The 19,164-nt window shown below is 41.1% G+C and overlaps 1 protein-coding gene across 1 annotated transcript in view; it reads left to right on the top strand.

Annotated features, from left to right (window-relative positions):
* Positions 1-3,865: 3,865 nt before the first annotated feature.
* GSDME (gasdermin E) overlaps positions 3,866-19,164 on the top strand; it is an 83,659-nt gene continuing 68,360 nt past the window's right edge. The window contains exon 1 of the mRNA XM_033930826.1: positions 3,866-3,884. The gene's annotated coding sequence lies outside the window, so the exon portion shown is untranslated. The remainder of the gene's footprint in view (positions 3,885-19,164) is intronic.

The following is a 19,164-nucleotide window of genomic DNA, read 5'->3' on the forward strand; positions in this document are numbered from 1 at the left end:
TTACTAAAAAGTCAAGTTTGAATCAGGTAATGACATCTTAAAGGCCCTCATGCATGAGCTAAAATAGTCTGACATGTATAAACATCATCATAAGTGTTCTGCATATATTTATGCCAAAAAAGTTTATTAATTTAGCATTTATATTTCTCCTAACCAATCAGACTTCAATTTTGCTATTGAACAAGGTGTGAGCTAAATCCAAATAAATAATGGTAAAGAAAAAAAAACCCAGAAATGAATACAATAACTAGAAAGTGATGGAACAGCCAGGATTTTAAGCTCTGGTGAAAAGAATAAGAGCATTGTAAATGTCAGATCGTCAGATCAAAGACCTGCCCATTCCATCCAGTCTGCCCAACAATAAGACCATTTAAGTTTTAATTGAATTTCATCACTTTTGGTCTCCACAACCTCCTGTGGGAGGGCATTCCAGGCATCCACCTCCCCTCTGTAAAAAGCATTTCCCTAAGTGTCCCCACCTGTAATCTGTAAGATGTGCCAGAGACAAAACACCAATGAGGTGGAGAGACCCAGCTTTTACACCACACTTCACACAGACAGGTGAAATCTGAAACTGGCATGTGGCTCATTTGCGCATTGATTGCAGCAGACTTGCAAATAATGGGCAAGTGGGAATGACGCCTTCATTTCCCAGAAAGCACTGCAGTGCCTTTCTTGCCCTTCCCAATATCCTGCATTCTCTGGATGTGCAAATTAGAGAATGGCACATTGGGACACATTTTTCCCTGTCCCCGCAGAAACTCAATTTCCCCATCCCGTCCCTGTGAGTTATATTGCTGTCGCTGTCTCTGCCCCATACCTGTAAGCTCTGCCTTAACCGCACAAGCCTCGAACACTTATGATTTTAAAGTGTTTGAGGCTTGTGCAGATGAAGAAAGAGCTTGCAGGAATGGGGCAGGGACAGGAAAAGAACTTGCCGGGACGGGAAAATGAGTTCCCGCGGGAATGGGGAAAAATTTGTCCCAATGTCATTATCAGCTGGTGAGTGAGTTAAGAGAAGACAGAGGGAAACAGAAACCAGAGCCTGGGACCAACATGACTTGAAAAATAAAATGACCAGACAACAAAAGGTACAAGACTTTTAGAAAAGAAATAAAGACCATACTCTTCAAGAAAACTCTGAAAAAGAAATAATACCGCAAGTCTCAAACTCCACCTCTCACTAAAGCCAACTACCCCAAACAAATAACCTTATCCATTTCTTACTCTTTTTGAAAATGACCAATTTTTTTTTTTTTTTTGTAAGTTCTTGTTATAATACATCTTGGATAATTCTTTTGTAATCCGCCTTGAACTGCAAGGTAATGGCGGAATAGAAATCCCTAATGTAATGTAATGTAATTTTGTGATTAGAATATATGAGAACTGATATGTTTATCCTGCCACTGCTGTTGTTAGACATGGATAGGGCCCAGAGCAGAAATTTGGGAGGGGACTTCAAAGCCCACTACTATTCCATGCCCTTCAGCACTCCTTGGCCTAACACCATCCCTGGCATGTGTGACCTTATATTTTGCACAGTAAAGGAGGAAATGGATATTTATAGTTTTTGGGAGGTGTACTACATGGAAGGTGTAGCTTCTTGGGCTTTTGATTTAATTTATGTTGATCATTTTTGGTCAGCTATTATGTATTTGGCATTTGTATTCTGTGTGTGTGACTGAGGTATTCTATTGGATGAATTTTCTATGTAGCATTCAATTTTCTTGATAGTGGAAGAAATATTGTGAGTGGAGATGGGTTTTGTCCATCCTTTTTCTGCATTTGTTATTTATAAAATGACAGTTGTACAGAATATTCTTTTTTATACTTTAATAAAATGATTTAAATATAAAATCATAACTATGGGTTTATGCAGATGGGATCAGACTGAACTCACGGGGATTGAATGGGGACAGAGCCCATGGGGGTGGGGCAGAGATAGGAACGGGGACAAACCTTGTTCCCTCTGTGTGTGTGTGTGTGTGTGTGTGTGTGTAATGTCCTGTGTAGGCTTATATCACTTATTTTTAAATGGATATGAGGATTTGTAAAGGTATCAATTTCATAGTGACTCAGTTTCAAAAGACTCCACTTTCCAGGTTAGGCCACTTGACTAGTTGAATAAACAAAATGAGATGTGCAAGGCACGAGGACCATGCTGCTGCGACAGGGCGAGGCATCCAGTACAGGGGAAGAGGGAAAGAGCACGTGGAAGGTGAAGCTGTGGAGGGAAGCAGACGGGGAGAGGGACCACAGGATAAAGGTGGGAGGGAAGGGTGAGAACCATGAGGAGCATCACTGAACAAATAAAATGCAAATAACATGAAAACTTGTAACTTTGATAGGCAAAGGAGAACCCAGGCACCATTCATACACCCCCCAATCAGAGGCGTCAAACGCAAAAAAAATGTACGATAGCCTACTGGCCACGCAGGCAGCGAAACTAGACCGCCAACTATCCAGTCTACTCACCACGATTCCAAACTACAAAACTTTCAGAAAAGAAATAAAAACCCTGCTATTCAAGAAATCCATCAAAACAAACTAACACCGCAAGAAGCTCTTCAGTCCCCCGAAGTAACCAGTTCAACTCTGTAACTCTTCTGGAAATGTCCAGATAACCTCTTATGTAATCCGCCTTGAACCGCAAGGTAATGGCGGAATAAAAGTCACTAATGTAATGTAATGATTGTAAATTGCATGGATTATCTTGGTGTTACCAGAAAGGTAGGCTTCTCAGAAGAGACATGCCAAACTGCAAAATACGCAATCCAAATACTTTGGACGTTTCCAAATAATGCTCTGAAGGTTAGAGTTGTGTAGTTATGATATGGTGGTGATTGAACCTCAGCAGTCCCATGATGATCAGGAACTTGAACTGTGATGGTTCATCTGGCCTCTTTTAGAAAATTGACACAGGAAAGATGAGGGATGGGCTAAAGCACTTTAGTTAAGGAGTGAGGTAAATTTTATGGGCCACAGTTGTGTGTTTTGGATTGCAAATTTTCTCCCTTCCTATCGCTGGTTTAAAGGCAGAAAACAGTAGTGGCCCAAATTAGAGACTTGCGTTTGTTAGGTCTGTGGTGTTCCCAATACTCTACATGTTTTTGTAATGCACTGTATGGAAGAATAAGATGTTGTAAGCCTTCTTATGTGTGTTCCTATGTTGAGATATTTATTCTATACCTGTCTTCCACCTGAAATGCTGGGATTGTCTTTATTTTTTGTTACTTTAAAGAAATAACCTTGCCTTACAGATGTAAAATCACACAGTCCACTTAATGGCTTCTTGTTCTCATGTATTGCTTTTTAGGCAGATATTAATAAAAAAAATATGAAAGAGAAGATCTATTTCAATTTATTCTTATCAGCCAGAGTTTATTTAAAAGCTTACTAAATCACTCAAACTGACAAGCAGAGCAGGGTACAATCTAAAACACAATAGAAAAACATAAAACGACAATAGAAAGGGAAGTTATGATAGGACTTCAACATACACAAAACAAGAGAATGGGGGAAAGAGGAACAAGTGGGGGTGGGGGGGGGAAGAAGCACGATCATTGTTGAATTGTTTGTCTCGCACCAAGAAATCCAGAAGTCAGCTCACACTGTCATAAGCTTGAGTAAATAACCAGGTTTTCAAATCATATTTAAAACCCTTGAAGGATAAGTTGCTGTAAAGAGAAAAGGGGAGATTGTTGCCAATGAATGGGGACAGAAAATAAAAGGCACTATATGTCCAGTAGATACAATCTGAACAGCCTTGGGTTTTGGTAAGACTGGGAGTTGATCATTCAAAGAACAAAGAGCCCAACTGGGGTAATATGGGGACTATTAGATTTGAAAGATAATCTGAAACGCCTAGTCTGAAAGCCTTAAATGTGAGTACTGCAATTTTATCGATTAATCTTTTTTTTTCTACAGGTGACCAATAAATGCTTTTTTATTAAATGGGTAAAAAGGTCAGACTGATGAGCTCGACTGAGTAGAGTTTCTTTATAGTGGTATGAATACAATAATCGAGTCAGGAGTCAAAAAAATTGTGTGTGAAAATGATCACAAAGATGGCAAATAGTTTTCAAGTGGCGATAAACAAAGAAACTAAATCTTGATAGATTAGAAATTTGTGGTGGAAAAGAAAGGGAAGAATCAAGAATAATCCCAAGACAGTGAAAGCTTGTAACTGGAGTAATGACTTTTCCAAAAGAATAGTAGGCAAGCATTTCTTGTATATTGGACAAATGACAACACAGAATTACTACAACTAGGTACCGGGCCACATTACATGACAACATTGACCCTTCAGGAGCCCACCACTTTTTGAAATCCCCTCCAGGGTGAGCAAAAGAGACTTATTTCCCAGGGCTGTCTGTTCCTGGAGTGAAGGTGTAACCTAATGGTTAAAGCAGCAGTCTAGGAACCAAAAGGTCCAGGTTCAAATCCCATGACAGCTCCTCTTAGCCATGTGCAAGTCACTTTGCCTTTTTTTGAAGCATGAAAGGTTATGATAAACCATTCACACATATCGTTCCAAAAACATGTGAGGGGACGGAAGGTCACCAGGAGATAGGTTCAAGTCGAGGGTACATCTGAATCTATCTGTTCATGGCATCCATAGTTCAGGCAACCTCGGGGAAGCATCTAGTACATCCTCTTCTTTCTACTGTCATTTTCCAGATTAACACCTGACCCCTACCAGTGTGTCCTGATGCACCACTAAGGTCAGTCTGCCAAATAAGGGCCATGGCTTAACCCAAAACTAGGGGGATGAGGTTCCACCATTTTGAAAGATATTAGTGGCAAAAGAAAGAGCAAGTGGGCATTGCTCCTGTCCTCTAACCCCAAAGTGGGCTGTTAGCAAAGGGGTAGGGTTGGGGATTTGAGAGTCTACTTGGATCATCAAGGATATCTTTGTGGAGTTAAGAGGAGCAGGGCCTATTGGGCCACCGAGAAGATCTGCTAAAAAGGGTCAGCTGAGATGACTTGTCCTGCACTGCTTTTTTATTCCAGCCCTGACCTCGAGTAAGTATTAAAGGGCGAATTCTATAAGAAGCGCCCAAAAGATAGGCGCCGATATAGGCACTGTTCACTGCAATTCAAGTAAAATTGGGTGCTGTTTAGTGAATCACACTGAGCGGCACCTATTTTGGAGGCGCCTATTAAATAGGCCAGCTCTAGGCACAACTAAACGTTAGGCGCCCGTGAGAGCGCTTACGCAAGCTTAAGAGCAGCGATTCTGTAAGAAGGCTCCTAACATAGCCATGTCCAAGCCTAACATACATAGCGCCTATTTTTTTGAAGGCTGCCTAAATTTTTAGAGGCGCTTTGTTACAGAATCGCGCTTTCTTGATAGGCACCTATCTAGTTGGGCGCCTCCGAAATAAGAGCCTAACTTTAGGCGCTGATTATTGAATTTGGGCCTAAGTGTTGTAAAGAATGTTAAAAACCAAACCAAAGTTAGGTGCAGCTTTTCACATTGGGAGCAATTAAAGACTTGGGGTTTTTTTTTTCACGGATTGTGCATGCCTGCTGAGCTAACATTTCTTACAAAATTGAAAGTAAGATTAGCACAGGAAAATCAGGAATAAACTGCTTTGCTCACCTACATTCCAAGCGGTACATTTGTTTGGGTTCAGGGTGGATTTTTTTTTTATATGCATACTTTCCATTGAATGAAGTATTAACCTAAATTCCAGCAGGCATACATACACACATATGCTTATACCTAGTTGTGGAAGAGGCATGAATGTGAAATATAGTTTATTTCCTGTCTATTTACTTTCCCTTAGATATCCTGTGATAAAATCACCTTTCCTGTGGTATTACTTTGGCAACATATGTAGAATTGTTATGCCAATAAAGTTAAAGAGAACCTGTGAGGGAATCTTTGCAACCATTGGATGATTAAGGAGTAAAAGATGTGCTCAAGAAGGATAAGGTCATAGCAGAGAGACTGAATGAATTCTTTGCGTTGGTCTTTTATGGAAGAATATGTAAGGAATCTTCCAGAACCGGGAATGGTTTTCAAGGGTGATGAGGTGGAAGAATTGAAAGAAATCTCGGTGAACCTGGAAGACGTACTAAGCCAAATTGACAAGTTAGAGTGATAAATCACCTGGACCAGATAGAATACATCCCAGGGTCCTGAATGAAATTGCTGATCTGTTATTAGTGGTCTGTAACCTGTCGCTGAAATCATCTGTAGTACCTGAAGATTGGAGGGTGGCTAATGTCACGCCGATTTTTAAAAAGGGTTCCAGGGGAGATCCAGGGAATTACAGACTGGTAAGCCTGACCTCAGGCAAAATAGTGGAAACAATTATAAAAACATAAAATTGTGGAACATGTAGACAAACATGATTTAATGAGACAGAGTCAGCATTGGGTTCAGCTGAGGGAGATTTTGCCTCACCAATTTTCTTTGAAGGTGTGAATAAACGTGGATAAAGGCAAGCCAGTTGAGCGCTAGTGTATCTAAATTTCCAGCAAGCTTTTGATAAAGTTCCTCATGCGAGGCTCCTGAGAAAATTAAAGAGTCATGGGATAGGAGGCAATGTTCAATTGTGGATTAAAAATTGAACAGAAAACAAAGGGTAGGGTTAAATTATTTATTTATTTATTTTTATTTATTCAATTTTTCTATACCATTCTCCCAGAGGAGCTCAGAACGGTTTACATGTATTTATTCAGGTACTCAAGCAGTTTTCCCTCTCTGTCCCGGCAGGCTCACAAACTATCTAATGTACCTGGGGCAATGGGGGAATTGAGTGACTTGCCCAGGGTCACAAGGAGCAGCGTGGGTTTGAACCCACAACTTCAGGGTGCTGAGGTCAGAGATTTAACCACTGCGCCACACTCTCCCCCTAAATGGCCATTTTTCTCAATGGAGGAGGGTAAATAGTGGTGTGCTGCAGGAATCTGTACTGGGACCAGTGCTATTTAACTTATTTATAAATGATCTAGAAATTGGAACAACGAGTGAGGTGATTAAATTTGCAGATTACACTAAACTGTTCAAAGTTGTTAAAACACATGCGGACTGTGAAAAACTTCAGGAAGACCTTAGCAATTTGGAAGACTGGGTGTCCAAATGGCAGATGAAATTTGATGTGGACAAATGCAAAGTGATGCATATTTGGAAGAATATTCTAAACCATAGTTACCAAATGCTATAGTCCACCTTGGGAATCAGTGCTCAAGAAAAAAGATCTGGGTGTCACTGTGGACTATATGCTGAAAACTTCCACCCAATGTGCAAACAAGATGCTAGGAATTATTAGAAACAAGACTAAGAATGTTATAACGCCTCTGTATTGCTTAATGGTGTGACCTCACCTTGAGCACTGTGTTCAGTTCTGGTCTCCTTATCTCAAAAAAAGATATAATAGCGCTAGAAAAGGTTCAAAGAAAAGTGACTAAGTTGATAAAGGGGATGGAACTCCTCTCGTATGAGGAAAGACTAAAGAAGTTAGGGCTCTTCAGCTTGGAAGAGATATGGCTGAGGGAAGATATTATTGAGGTCTACAAAATCCTGAGTAGATTAGAACGGGTAGAAGTGGATCGATTTTTCACTCCATCTAAAATTACAAAGACTAGAGGACACTCAAAGTTACAGAGTAATACTTTTAAACCAATAGGAGGAAATATTTTTTCACTCAGAGAATAGTTAAGCTCTGGAATGCATTCGCCAGAGGATGTGGTAAGAACAGTTAATGTAGCTGGTTTAAAAAAACACCCCGTCAGGAGAACAGATAAGTGCCGAATTAATATCTGCGTTACCAGTGTGATGTGAGGCATGGGTAGATCAATTAAGTGGGGTGTAATATGGGTCAGAAAGGTGTCATGATGGTCCTGAATATGATCTCTAAGCAGCTGTGTTGCAGGAGACATGGACACTGAGAACTTTTCAAAAAACACATTTTTTATAGAGTTATTGTTAAATTGGGTTTATTTCAATTGACTTTATTAATGGACTATGCTGCAAATGATAGTTATGATTAAAAGGCATAGGAATTAAGAAAAATTGATTTTACTCCTTGAAATAGTTAGTTTAAAAAATGTTGGACAAGTTCCTGGAGGAAAAGTCCATAAACTGCTGTTGAGACACACAGGAGAAGACACTGCTTGCCTTGGATCAGTGGCATGGAATGCTGCTACTATTTGGGTTTTTTCCAATTACTTGTGACCTGGATTGGCCTCCATGAGGATGGGATACTGGGCTTGATGGACTATTGGTCTGATCCAGTAAGGCTATTCTTAATGCTCTTTACACAGTTCATATTCAGATAAGAACATATCTTTATAGCATGTAAGCATCTCAATTACAGAGTCTCATGACCTGATTTGCACAACATTTTTACAATACTACCATCTAGTGGATTGCAAGTAGAGTTATAGATTTTTCAGTTTTTAACAACGCATTTCAGTATATATTTATTGAACACTTCTATTCCATCAGTCTGCATTTTTTTTTTTTGCTGTAGATAAATCACACTGGATAATATAAAATATAATAAAATCATTGATTGACAACACAGACAAAATAAAATACAATTGAACTTTTAGTTGTAAAAGTCTGTAGCAGTTACTTTCATTTTCATGACTAGACTGAACACTTATGCTCAGTGTTGGGTTTGACTGAGGTAAACGTTGCCGGTCAGGTGAAATGTGTGAAGAAAGAGACCTAGTGCCAGCGTGGATTTCTCTTTTTCTCCGTGAGTCAGCAATGTACTTCTTTTGGCCGGGTTTTGGGCTTATTATTTTCAGGCCGATATTCGGCCGGTGGTAAACAACGTTTTAATGTCCGCCGTCAACTATATTCTTCAATATTCCAGGCCGGGCCATGTCTGGATGCCAGCATTGAATATCTGGTTAGATGTTGGCTGCTCAAACCTATGCAGTTAAGTGCAATGTTCAGCCCTTAACAGCACAGGATGAACTGCACGAGAGAGGACTGCAATTTATGCGGTCTTATGTGCTTAAGGGCTGAATATTGGCCCTTAACTGCATAAGTGCCAACAACACCCACAATGTAGCCATTTCCAGCTCAGGCGCTAACTGCATATATGCAGCGACCCTAACTAGCTATATGCCACTGAATAATCACAGTTAGCCATGTAAACGTCCAGGAGCCTCTCCAGACCACATAAATTTATCTGACCCCTCGTTTGCCTTGATGTATTTTTAAAATACTTCCAAATAAATTTAATTAAGCTTAACATGCTAATGTAATTTTGAAAATTTTTCTGTAATATCACTGTCTGTAAACAGTCTTTTCTTCTGTAAACCGCTCTGAACTGTTTGTGGTATTGCGGTATAAAAAAATTAAGTTATTATTATTTTTAATCACTTTTAATATCAGGCAGCATAGAACTGAAAAAACTGCCCTTGAGTTTTAAGTTTTGATGTCCTTCCTGAAGTACGTGCAAAATCAGAGGTTTTAACCCCTCTGTTTGACTGCAGCGCAGGGCGTGACCAAGTGTTTGGACTATGCGTCTGAGAAGAGCAAAGGCGAGGTGAAAGCAACTACTCAGAGCTTAACTAAAGAACGAAAGGTACAATGTAGGAAATTCATTATGGAGACAGGCTGTGCTTAGAAGAGGATCATCACCTATTGGCAAGGTAAATCCCTTGTATATTTGTCATAAAAAGACTAGTTGCCTAGCAGTAAGGGGCAAAAGAACTCTCCAAAAATGGAACAGGACAAAATTTGACATGAGGTAAACAGCACATCAAGTTTGAAAATGGCCCAATGCATTTCTGCAAGAGCAGCAGTTTTACCTTTTGCAGCATAGAGGCGTAAAGTGCAACATAACATGGGACAGCTTTGCCCAAAACTACTCACTCTACAGGAGTTGGAACCGTAAGTTTGCCACTTAAACCATTCAGTAATTTCCTGACTTGGAATTGGGAACAGTGGCTTAGCCATGGGTGGGCCCAGGCCTACCCAGTCTATTGGCTCATGAGACCCCAAAGCACCTCAGTGGAGGTGCCTCACTCTCCTCTCTCCATCTGCAACTTGGCATCTGTTCATCTGTTTCTGAGCCCCACCCTTGGTCTACCTCGTAGGAATCGCTGCCAGTGACATCTTTAGGCAACCTATGCTGGCACTGCATGCTTCCCATTACCACGTCCCTGACATTGATGTCACTTCCTGTTTCTTCACAAGCAGGTATGCAATAGTGGGAAGCCTGCAGAGCCAGCGCAGGCTGCCTATAGGAATTAACACGGGCAGGATCTCTGGCCCAGAACTTCCTCTCCGATGTCAGAATTTACATCAGGGGGGGGGGGGAAGGCTGGTGGGCCCGGTGCTTCTGTTGTCCTGTTTAGGGCATCGGAAAGCAGGGAGAATGCAAAGGCAATGCGAGTCTATCACGGAGCCTGGGATGGGCTCCGCGATCGACTCGCATTGCCTTCGCGATCTATTGGTTGATCACGATCGATCTTTTGGACACCCCTGATATAGAGAGTGGTACTATTTCTTCCAAGTTTCAAGTTTATTTATGGCTTGATATACCGACCATCACATGTATCTGGATGGTTTACAATATTAAAAATTAGAAAAATCTAATAAAATTTAAGATTTAGTTGAAATAAAATAAGAGGAGGGTAAAACTAAAACTATGACAAATTAAGACTTATTAGAGACAAAAGGTACTAGGGGATAGGGAAGTTTTAATTACAATGTGTACATAAAAATAAAAAGGAAGGATAAAGAGTTAGGGAATAATGAGAGGGAGACAGGGATGGCACTTCTTAAAAACTTTCCCCCCCCCCCACACACACACATACAAACACACACTGATAGGCATCTTTAAAAAGAAATGTTTTAAGATTGGTTTTAAATTTATTTAGGGAATTTTCATTGTGGAGATAAAGTGGCATTGAATTCCACAGCGAGGGTGCGACTACAGAAAAAATAGAATTTCTAGTATAGTATAGGTCCTTGATTGAGGGTACTGTCAATAAGTTTTGATTCGTAGATCTAAGGACCTATCTTTTTGTGTTACATTTTAGTCTGCACCATCCGTATTTCAAAACTGCACACTTGAAGCTCCCCTGCTCTTCTTATTTACTCCTCCCACTGCAGAGCCCATAAATGCACACTGCGATACTATTTTTATTTCCTTTTATTACAACTATTTTTAGTATGGCAGTAATATTTGGTTTGGATTCAACTTGCATGGTTTCCATACCTGTTTCGAAATCTCTTCCCAATCCTATGTGTATTGTGGTTGGAAAGAGAAGATATGGCTATGGAAATCAACATTACTGATTAACAGTGTTCTATAGCAGAGTTTCCCAACACAGGGTGCAAACCCCCAGGAGTACACAAGACATGCACTTCACCGCCAACAAAAACATTCTCCCTTCTCCTTATTGTAGTGGGAGGAAGATGCCCGGCATTGACAGATTGCATCCCTCCCCGGCACTCTTGCCTACTGCGTCTACATTCCCACATACTCTTGTCACACCCCCCCACGTACCTATTCAAATCTAAGCCAGCAGTGAGTAGCTTCTCCTACTTGCTGCTCGCGCTGGCCTTGGCTTTACCTCTGACATCACTTCCTAGCCCTATGACCAGAATGTAATGTCAGAAGATGAGCCAAGGCCGGCGCAAGGAGCACATAGCAGTTGCTGCCGGCCACGTTTTGAAGAGGTGGGTGGGCAGAGAGGAGAGAGAGGAAGAGGAGGGAAAAGTAGAGGGGCTGCTGGACATGGAGTGCAGGAGGGAGGAGAGGTACTGTTGGATGTGGGTAGTGTGGGGGGGGGGGAACTGAGGAAGCAGTGCTGCTGGACTGTGAGTGGAAGAGGGAGAGGTAGAGGAGATAGAGAAGTACTGCTGGACTTAGTGGAAGAAGGAAAGGTGCTTTTATACTAGGGGGAGGGCAGTAGAGAAGGAGAGAGAGAGAGATTGGATTGGGGAAGAGGGCAGACACTTTTAGACACAGGGAGGCAGAGATGTGGATTGCAGAGGAAGAGCAAGGAATAGAGAGTTAGACATGCAACAGGGTTGGGGGTGTCAGCAGAAAAGAACAGAGATGTGATGGCACAGAAAAGAGGTGCTAGGCATCGAGGGAGGATAGGGACAGAGACACAGAGGGGGAATCCTGGATGGAGACAAAGAAAGGCAATTTTGATCATAGGGGTACAGAGGGTAGATACGGGACAGGCAGATGGGGATGTAGAGGGATGATGAAAGGTGGACAGGGACAGAGAAGATATGTCAAATGGACAAGACACTTTGCAAAGATAGAAAAAAAAAATAGGGAAAAACCAAAGAGACTGCGACCAAAGAAAAAGGAAAAATAAGACAACAAAGATAGAAAAAAGTATTTCATTTTGAATTTAGTAATTGGAATGTTTCTGTGTAGAAATCTTTTAGCAGTCCTATTGATTTGTTTTCTCACTAGATGGTGTTAGTGTTTTAGGATCTGGTATACTATCTACAGTGTATTTTTTTTTTCACACACAAGTCCTGGGAGTTAATGCTGCTATGATGAGGTAAGGTTCCAACACTTTCCTCACACACATGCACGTTTGTGTATAGTGTTTTGCAGTGGTAGGACTGTGTATTGACCTTACAGAGGTGATATCAAAACTTTTTAATATAGTTTGTTATAACATCAGGCAGGGCTTTAGACATTTTGCAGTAACTGATATGTGTAAAGGTGCAAGAAGATCTTGTTGATCTTGTAACTCCCAATCTCATGACAGCAAATTCAAACAAGCACTCTGAGAGAGAAGGGCAGGGTGGCATAGAGCACTTAAGACTTTCTGTCTAACCACTGCTTGTTCTCTTATCTACCACAGCCATACAGAAAATTTAAGACAGATATCAATAACATACATGCTAAGGAGAAATGAAGAACACATATGCTACAGTCATAGTGAATCTAAGAACGCACAAGTTATATAGACTCTAAGAATGGTACTAAATTCTATATAGCACATATCCCTTTTCTTCCCTTTGGGAAACAGCAAAATGTAACTTTTACTTCCTAATGTTCTCTCCTATGTGTATATTAGTACGTCTGTATTGTCAGTTTTGTCACAGCCCCTTGATATTTTTTATGTAAAATAACTTGTCTCTTTGTTTTATGCTATAACTTTTTTACTATGTAATTCGCTTAGTTTTTGATAAGCGAAATATCAAATTCAAATAAACTTGAAACTTGAAACTTGTGTTCTTAGATTCACTATGACTATAGCATATGTGTTCTTTGTTTCTCCTTAGCATGTATGTTATTGATACCTGTCTTAAATTCTCTGTAACATATATGTTGTGGATCCTGATCACTTCTGTGTATCCTTGTAACTTGTTCTGGGACCCTGGGGAGGGTGGGCTATAAAAATAAATAAATAAATGTGTGAGAGAGAGAAAAAGAGAGATAATGGCAGGTGCGATGTCAGTATATGGGAGAGAGAGAGAGAAGGGTAGAGGACTGATGGGATGTGCATGAGATAACTTGCCCATAGTGACCATTCAGATTAGAAAATGATATGGGGGGTCAAATTTTTCCCCCCTTTCCGTTCCTGCGAGTTTTGTCCCTGTCCCATTCCTGTAAGCTCTGCCTTAACCATAAAAGCCTCGAACACTTATGATTTTAAAGTGTTTGAGCCTTGTGCAGTTGAGGACAGAGCTTGCAGGAATGGGGCAGGGGCAGGAAATTGAGTTCCTGAGGGGACGGGGAAAAACTTGTCCCTGTGTCATTCTCTAAATCAGATTTCATGTTTCATTTTCTCAGAGAAAAAATTTAATCTGGATTTGGTCACTAATGGCAACTTTTGTGGAGGTCTTCCTTTTCTCCTGTTAGGCCCGTTAGTTTGTAAGAAAGATGCACCACCGGTAAAGGGGCCAGTTTATATTTCAGTCTCTTATAACAGATCATGCCATGTATGCCAGTTTCAATGACCTGTATTTTATGTATGTTGCCTAGTTAGTTACTGTTTAACAATAAAATGCCCATTTCAAAATCTCTGCTGCTTGGAGTTTTGGGGTACAGTGGTGCCTCGCATAACGAACGCCTCGCACAGCGAATGCTGCACACAACGAACTTCATGTCTTGATTCATACAACGAACTTCGTTTCACACAACGAAGTCGCCCGAGCTTCCACGATCGCTGCCGATGTATTGAATCCTTCCGCGCAGGCACTGCAGGCAGTCATTAGTCACTGCGCTTAACGCGTTTCACATAACGAACTTTTCGCATAACAAACTTGCTCCTGGAACGAATTAAGTTCGTTGTGTGAGGCACCACTGTACTTGGTTTAAAATGATTCAATCCAGGAGGTACTTGGCTTGACGCTGGAAACATTCTTATATAGTAACTAAATAAAGTGTAACTAGTTACTGTACCTAAGTAAATGCTTTGTTGAATGTAAAGAAGCACAAAATAACATTTGTTACTTTTACGGAAGTAATGATTTCATCAATTTTCACTACTTTTAGCTAGTTACATCTGATGTTTTTCAGTTATAAGTAAAAGAGGAAGCAAGATGTAAATGAAAGTTCTTCAGTAAACTAAGAAGAATTCAACAACCAATTTACCCTCTCCTTTACTAGTGTTTTTAGTGCTGGCCGTGGCGGTAGGATGCTCGTAGGAATTCCATGAACGTCAAAGATGTTACCATGGTGGCCGGTGCTAAAAACACTAGCGCGGCTTTGTAAAGAAGGGGGTTAAGTTACGCTAAATGCTAAGATGACAATAGGAGTATAATGGACGTCTTAGCAGTTAGCACATGATATATCGGTTAGCACCTCTTGACGAATTCCTCCCCCCCCCTCCCGAATGAAACAGCAAAACTTGGAACAGGACTTTGCTATTGCAAACCTCATCACGCAAATAGTGGATCATTTCATCTTAAATTTTGCTGTTTAGTGAATATAGTTTATGAGAACAGTGGAGATGCCTGTTAGAGGCCTCCAACAGAACAGTGAGGGCCCACCCGAAAAAGGCCAAATCGAGAAACTGAGTTTAAAATGAATGACAGAATGCTCAGATCACAAAGGTAGAAAAATATTTTATTCAGAATGCATTAATTTGGAATATGTCAGCTGTAGGTGTGCATCTCTGATATGTTGCATTTTAGTTTGTTTCTCCAGTATTGCAAGTGAGATGTGTGGAACTGTTGTATGTGCAAAGTCAGAATTCTTGAGTTTAGATATTTACTATATATTACCTGCAATTATTTTTATGACTTTTCTTTCTAACATCCTCTCCCCAGCCCCACATACATTAGCCACTGTCCGCCTATGAGTGATGAATTAGGTCATTTTGAAGCAGAGATAAGAACATAAGAATTGCTGCTGCTGGGTCAGACCAGTGGTCCATCCTGCCCAGCAGTCCGCTCACGCGGCATCCCTAAGGTCAAGACCAGTGCTTCAAATGAGTCCAGTCTCACCAGTTTAGCATGAACTTGTCCAACTTTGTCTTGAAACCCTGGAGGGTGTTTTCCCCTATAACAGACTCCGGAAGAGTGTTCCAGTTTTCCACCACTCTCTGGGTGAAGAAGAATTTCCTTACGTTTGTACGGAATCTATCCCCTTTCAACTTTAGAGAGTGTCCTCTCGTTCTCCCTACCTTGAAGAGGGTGAACAAACCTGTCTTTATCTACTAAGTCTATTCCCTTCAGTATTTTCAATGTTTTGATCATGTCCCCTCACAGTCTCCTCTTTTCAAGGGAGAAGAGGCCTAGCTTCTCCAATCTCTCACTGTACGGCAACTCCTCCATCCCCTTAACCATTTTAGTCACTCTTCTCTGGACCCTTTCGAGTAGTACCGTGTCCTTTTTCATGTACAGCGACCAGTGCTGGACGCAGTACTCCAGGTGAGGGTACACCATGGCCTGGTAAAGTGGCATGATAACCAGCTGAAGCTGGTTGCAATTCTGGATAAACAAATATGTCTCTACCACAACAGACAGCTGGTTATCCCGTTGAAAAATTTTATATTGGAGTGATTGTCCACTAGATTGATAGTCTTTAGAGAGAAAGTCTGCTTGTCTGGCCCCAAGACCGAAGGTCTTGAAGGTATTCAAACAGTTTGCCATTAGATGAAAAATTGTTAGAACAATAGACAATAATTCCAACTTTGTGAAAGCTGCCTTTGTAATTGATGATAATAAAGATACAAGTGATTAATTGGATTGCACCACATGTAGTATAGATAACAACGACAATGATGATGATAAAAGCATACTTTGCAAGACAGAAGTCAAGTGTTTCAGACAGAGATTCCCTTGGTTGATATCTGCAGACCCAATCAAAAGACATCGGCAATATTGCAGCCTAACCTTATTTGAAGGAACTTTTTAATCAGATTGCGCAATCCACTTTCTCCTAGTGCAATTGTGAGAACATCATTTTAGATGTGCTGGTTTAATAATGACTCTCGAGAAGCAAAAATAAAACTGCAGACTAATATGTACAAGATGCAGGCTATGTTTATTATACCAAATATTTAATGCAGTTAAATGTTACCACTCTATTACAAACCAAGAGACCCGAAACGGTACGTGTTTCAGAGAACACGCCTTCTTCAGGGGTCCATGGTTGACAAGGTTTTTTAAAAAAACCACAATAAAATGGTATAAAACAATTGCCTGTTTCAAATAAGGTCACCAGCCAGCGGTGCAGTGCTAAATAAAGCTAAAGCATTATATTAGGTAATAAGAGCCACACTCTATAAATGGCACCCAAAGTTAAGCGGTGATAGGTGCCCTATCGCTAGCTTAATTGGTAAAGCCATTAAAAATGATTAAAAAAGTGATTATACAAAAAAAATGTAGACATCCACTGGTGCCTCCATGAACTGCGCTTTGATCACATCTACTGAGGTGCTTTAGAATGCGTAAGGTTGAAATAGGCGTGGTTGACGCCGGAAATGACCTTAGGCTTTCTTAGATGCCTCCCTAGATGCGATTCACGTCAAACCATAGCCGCCGGAAATGTAGGCCTTCAAAACCCTGGCCTACATTTCCGGCACCTATGTTTGAGGTAGCCACGATTGTCCATACTGCGCCTTTGTGTGATTGACATGTGATTGGTGACTGTTTTTTAGGCGGCTGCCAATATTGACGCCATTTGTACAATCCAGCCTTGTTTTTTTACGTTTCACTAAAGTAACTTTATTCTTATATACCACCAGACCATGCCAGTTCTAGGTGGTTTACAACTGAAACAGTCAGCAAATTATACAGAATCATATAAGATCCATAACAAACAAATGAACAAAACAGTAAAAAAAAACCTTAGGTTGCAAATCTATCAAATAATTGTGTTTTTACTAGTTTTCTAAAAGAGTAGTAAGATGAAACACATGGAATAATTTTACCATGCCAGTCGTTCATTTTGGCTGCCTGAAAAGCAAGAGTTCTATCAAGAAATCTCTTGAAACGACAAGATTTTATAGTAGGTTATGTAAATAGATGTACTCTGCATGTGGGCTTGTTGGAAAGATCCAGGAAGCAATGGGAAACTAGGTAAGCTGGAGACATTACAAAATACATTTATTTATTTTTATTCTTAGTGCATTGGCCAAGTACTTTAAGCAACACTGCTGATTACTGATCTTTAGTCCTGATCCCTTTCAGTCAATAAAGCTTATTTTTCTATTGCTACTTGCAAAATCCTGACCGCAAACAAAGCTTTTAAATGTGTGAAGTTATTCTGGATGATGATGATGTTAATATATGTTGCCATTGAAACATACCAATTACATTTGGTTGAATTGTGTCCCCAAGGCTTTTTTATTCTTCCAGGATCCCTATGTAGGCAGAAGGGGAGGAGGTGTGGTTTGTCTCTATAGAGACACTTTGAGCGTTCTCCTGGTGCAGTACCCTGGAGGCATGAGGTTCCTTCATATTAAGTTTAATAGTGCATCTGTTTTTGACATTACTATTTACAAGATTTTTAGAGGAAGGCAATGCAAATGGTATGGGATTTGTGCCAAAAGACCCAACAGAAGATACTTGAAGACTCAAATATGTACTGTACACCCTAGAGCAGTGTTTCCCAACTTCTTCAAGCCAAGTATCCCCTAGATCAAAACATTTTCAACCAAATACAACCGAGCTCTGAGCAGCAGAGATTTTGAAATGGACATTTTATTGTTAAACAGTAACTAACTAGGCAACATACATAACAAATACATGTCACTGCAACTGGCATACAGACCAAGGCATACGTGGCATGATCTGTTATATATCAGTCTCATATAAACTGACATCTTGCATGCTCCCAGCCTTGGGTTATTAAATATCTGGGTTTCCCCAGAGATGTCCTCTTTTTGAGGGCTTTGGCAGGAGTCCAGGTGACTTCTGCCCATTCTTGGCGCTGAATGCAAGCCAGTAATCTTCTCTCTCCTTCTGTCTTCGATCTCAGCCAAACACACTGCCTTTCAGCAGCCTGGAAGCTTTCCCTCAATGTCAACTTGCTGTTCCCACAAACGCAAAGCTTCCAGGCTGCCAAAGGCATTGTGTTTGGCTGTCTGATGCTACCAGCAGCCTGAAGTCTGCTGAGAGAGCAGGGCTGGTGTTATTGGGGAGAGGGGGCACAGCTTCAGGGGCCCCCAAGGTAATGAAGAAACTTCCTTGTACTCTTAGGCTTCTGCGGCTGGCGTCATGGTTGTTGCAGTTGTCCAGACATGGTGAGACCCAGACAACTGCAACAATCAAGAGACTTATGTTGCCCTCCCACCGCCTGCCTTGGAGTCTATAAAAGGCCCAGGGCTGGCACTAACTTTAATGATGAAGAGTCTTCAACCCTATCCACTTGTGAAGCCCTGTTGGTACCACCCCTCTGATGCATAGGTGTCAAAGGGGGTAGAGTCGATAGGGCCTTCCTGACTCCGAGCACATGGACTCGAAGACTCTTCCTCACTGAAGCTGGTGCCAGGACTTCTACATACTCCAGGTTAGGCAGCTGGAGGGCAGCAGAAAGAGGAAGGTTAGAGGTGGAGAAATGCAGGTATGGGAGGGGGCTGGAGGGAGGTTGAGATTGCTGGACCCTGGGGTGGGAGAGGGACTGGCAGAAGACAGAGATTAGTTGACACTGGAGTGGGGGTGGGAGGGCTGAGATGTGCTGGACCTGCCAGGAAAGGAAATAGGGGAGGGGAGAGAGATGTGCTGGATCTGCTTTGAAGGTGAACATAAGAGGG

This window comes from Geotrypetes seraphini, chromosome 2 (genome assembly GCF_902459505.1).
Source record: "Geotrypetes seraphini chromosome 2, aGeoSer1.1, whole genome shotgun sequence".
NCBI classification, from domain to species: Eukaryota; Metazoa; Chordata; class Amphibia; order Gymnophiona; family Dermophiidae; genus Geotrypetes; species Geotrypetes seraphini.